The sequence below is a fragment of the Panthera tigris genome, chromosome D3, assembly GCF_018350195.1.
Source record: "Panthera tigris isolate Pti1 chromosome D3, P.tigris_Pti1_mat1.1, whole genome shotgun sequence".
Taxonomy (NCBI): Eukaryota; Metazoa; Chordata; class Mammalia; order Carnivora; family Felidae; genus Panthera; species Panthera tigris.
Window position 1 is genome coordinate 46,916,827 of NC_056671.1, and position 4,416 is coordinate 46,921,242.

General features: G+C 37.7%; 1 non-coding gene across 1 annotated transcript; it reads right to left on the reverse strand.

Annotated features, from left to right (window-relative positions):
- Positions 1-3,621: 3,621 nt before the first annotated feature.
- Positions 3,622-3,725, reverse strand: LOC122232882. Its single transcript, XR_006210277.1, has one exon. It is a non-coding gene; the product is annotated as a U6 spliceosomal RNA (small nuclear RNA).
- Between the last annotated feature and the right edge of the window lie 691 nt (positions 3,726-4,416).

Consider the following 4,416-nt stretch of genomic DNA (forward strand, 5'->3'; position numbering starts at 1 on the left):
TCTACCAGATTGTGAGCTTCTTGGATAGGAACAATGTTTTGTTCAACATTTTATCCTGAGAGCCACCCATGCGGAAGGTGTGAAATAGATGCTTGCTAAATGAATATAGGGAGATGTCGATAAAGGAGTCCCTTATGTGATTTTGTACTTGTTTGAGATGTTGAAAATTCTCTGGGGGAGGCATTGGGTAGGAAGGGGCACGGTGTGGGTGGCAGGAGGGAGGCATAGAGTGGTTAGGACACTAAGGTCTTATGTGCTATTTCAGGAAGTCAGAATGTATGGGGCAGGTGATGGGAAGCCACTGCACAGATCTTTAGCTGAGGGGGTGTCTAGTTAGTAAAAAGTATCACTATATCTAATTCTTTAAAAAGTTGCCTTGAACCATATGATTTCACTCATATATGGAATTTAAGAAACAAAACAGGTGAACATATGAAGGGGGAAGACAGAGGGAAACAAAGGATAAAAGACTCTTAATGATAGAGAACAAACTGAGGGTTGATGGAGGCAGGTGGGTGGGAGATGGACGAGATGGTTGATGGGTACTAAGGAGAGCGCTTGTTGTGATGAGCACTGGGTACTCTATGTAAGTGATGAGTCACTGAATTCTGTTCCTGAAACCAATGTTGCACTGTATGTTAACTAACTAGAATTTAAATAAAAATTTGACCAAAAAAAAAAAAATACAAGCTGCCTTGAAATCCTCAAAAATTCTCAGAAAATGAATTTTTTTACTTTTAAAATATTTTAGTTTTTCTTTTAATATTTACATATTTAATACATATTTTTGTGTGTATTCAGCGAAGAAGACATCTAATTTTGTTTCCTACAGATAACTAATTGCATCAGCATCATTTGCTGAACAGTCCACCATTTTCCATTGACATATTATGCTATAAATTTCCATTTACATGTGGGTCCACTTCTGAGCCTTCTTTTCTGGTGCCACTCTTCTACTTTTTTATCTGTCTGATCCCACACTGTCTTAATCACTATAGCTTTATAAAAGTTCCAGTACTGAGTAGGGCAAGTATTCATCCAAATTTATTTTACTGTTCTTGGTCTTTGACTCTTTCATATGAATTTTTATTTTTTTTCCTTTATTGTTTTAAAAAAATTTATTCTTAAGTTAGTTAACATACAGTATAGTCTTAGCTTCAGGAATAGATTCCAGTGATTCATCACTTACATACAACACCCAGTGTTCATCCCAACAAGCACCCTCCTTAATGCTCATCATTCATTTTCCTCACCCTCATCAACCATCAGTTTGTTCTCTGTATTTAAGAGTCTCTTATGGTTGGCCTCCCTTTCTATTTATATCTTTCCTTCCCCTATAATCATCTGTTATCTTTCTCAGATTCCACATATGAGTGAAATCATGAGATCTTTCTCTTACTGACTTATTTTGGTTAGCAAAATATCCTCCAGTTCCATTCACATTATTGCAAATGCCAAGATTTCATTCTTTTTTCATTGCTGAGTAGTACTCCATTGTGTATGTATGTGTGTGTGTGTGTGTGTGTGTGTATATATATATATATACACACACACACACACACACACATACATACCCCACACATACACACCCCACATATTCTTAATCTATTCATCAGTTGATGCACATTTGGGCTCTTTCCTTAATTTGGCTATTGTTGATAGCACTGTTACAAACACTGGGGTGCATGTGTCCCTTTGAATCAGCTCTCCTGTATCCTTTGGATAAATTCCTAGTAGTGCAATTGCTGGGTCATAGGGTAGTTCTATTTTTAATTTTTTGAGGAACCTCCACACTGTTTTCCAGAGTGGATACACCAGTTTTCATTCCCACCAACAATGCAAGAAGGTTCCCCTTTCTCCATATCTTCGCCAACACCTGGTGTTTCCTGAGTTGTTAGTTTTAGTCACTCTGACCAGTGTGAGGTGGTATCTCATTGTGGTTTTGATTTGTATTTCCCTGATGATGAGTGATATTGAGCATCTTTTCATATGTCTGTTTGCCATATGGATGTCTTCTTTGAAAAAGTGTCAATTCGTGTCTTCTGCCTATTTCTTCACATCTGGATTGTTTGTTTTTTGGGTGCTGAGTTTGGTAAGTTCTTTACAGATTTTTGATACTAATCCTTTATCTTATATGTCATTTGCAAATGCCTTCTCCCATTCCGTTGGTTGCCTTTTAGTTTTGTTGATTGTATCCTTTGCTGTGCAGAAGCTTTTAATCTTGATGAGGTCCCAATAGTTCATTTTTGCCTTCGGAGACATGTCAAGTAAGAAGTTGCTGTGGCTGAGGTCAAAGAGGTTGCTGCCTGTTTTCTCCTGTAGGATTCTGATGGTTTCCTATCTCACATTTAGGTCTTTCATCCATTTTGAATTTATTTTTGTGTGTCACATGAATTTTTAGATCAGCTTATCATGTGGCACAAATCACTTTATTGGGATTTTAAAAAAATGTTTTTTAATGTCTATTTATTTCTGAGAGAGAGAGACAACGTGAGCAGGGGAGGAGCGGAGAGAGAGGGAGACACAAAATCCGAAGCAGGCTCCAGGCTCCAAGCTGTCAGCACAGAGCCAGACATGGGGCTTGAACTCAAGGACCACTAGATCATGACCTGAGCCCAAGTCGGACACTTAGCCAACTGAGCCACCAGGCGCCTGGGGATTTTTATTGTAAATGCACCAAAACCGTGGTTTAACTTAGGAAGAACTGACACCTTTCTCATATTCACAGACATGGTATAGTTCTTCATTTGTTCAAATCTTCTTTTATGCTTTCAAACAATAACTTGGAATTTCCTAGATAATGGTCTTAAACATATTTTGATTACATTTATTTCCAAATTTCTTATTTTATTGCCATCGTGAATGAGATCTTTTTTCTATTAATTTCATAATCACTGGTATATCAAGAAGATATTTATTGGTGTTAGTAATATCTAGTAACTCTGAATTCTCTTACTAATCCCAGTAGTTTACTCAGAGAGCTATACAGTCTATGTAAATAATCATACCATCAGCAAAAAAGGATCTTTTACTTTTTTCTAATCCTTATAGTTTCTTTTTCTTGTCTAGTAAGACATTGTCAAATGTGATGATAGCAGATATTCTTATCTTGTTCTCGACTTTAATGGGAGAATCTGACCATGAAACATGAATATTTTATTTTATTATTTTTTAAATATATTTTTTAAAAGTTTAGGGGCGCCTGGGTGGCTTGGTCGGTTGAGCGTCAGACTTCAGCTCAGGTCATGATCTCACCGTCTATGAGTTCGAGCCCCGCATTGGGCTATGTGCTGACAGCTCAGAGCCTGGAGCCTGTTTCAGATTCTGTGTCTCCCTCTCTCTCTGCTCCTCCCCTGTTCATGCTCTGTCTCTCTCTGTCTCAAAAATAAATAAACGTTAAAAAAAAATTAAAAAAAAGTTTATTTATTTGAGAGAGTATGCACGTGTGCGTCAGGGAGAAGCAGAAAGACAGGGAGAGAGAGAATCCCAAGAAGGCTCCACACTGTCAGCACAGAGCAAGACTTAGAGCTCAAATCATGAACCATGAGATCATGACCTAAGCCAAAATCAAGGGTCGGATGTCCAACCAACTGAGCCACCCAGACGCCTCAAACATGAATAAAAAATATGGAACGCTTCACAAATTTGCGTGTCATCCTTGCGCAGGGGCCATGCTAATCTCTGTATCGTTCCAATTTTAGTATATGTGCTGCTGAAGTGAGCACTCAGAAAATGAATTTAAGTGGACTTTCATTTGAAAACAGTTGTATTTCCGTATAGTGTCTTTTATGTATTACGTAATGAATTAAATGGAATCCAGGGACAAAGTATGGCGGGCGTCCATAACTACGGATGCAGAAGACCCCTTTCTCTGGTCTCTGATAGGACCTTTCTCTTCTCTCTGACACTTGCGCTTTTGGACCTTGAGAGTTGCATACTAAAGGCGCATACAAGGACTTTTACTTGTGCATACTGAGGGCTGAATAGGTTCCCAGGATGCCATATATGCTCTTGGGAAGTTGTGGAATTACGTATTATGTTAGAAGGCGAATGACATTTTGCTGATGGGAGAACCCATAAGCAGGAAGACTGTGTTGTATTTGTAATGATTCATTTCCGCAATTCGTGAATCTCACAAATCTTTACTTTAATCTAGACTGCAGCCCATCTGCACAGAAGACATAGTAAAATCGTTAAATGAATTCACATGCACACTCTTTAATTTATTATTGCTGGTAATGTTGATATTATCATATTTCATGTGGGGAGAAGAGTATAATAATTGTGCTAACAATTTATATACATGTGGCTTTTCACGAATTCACAATTTTCTAGTAATGGCCAAGAATGATCTTCTTAATACAAATGTGTTTTTGTTGTTCCAAGACTTTATGCTCTTTTATACTAATTACAGTT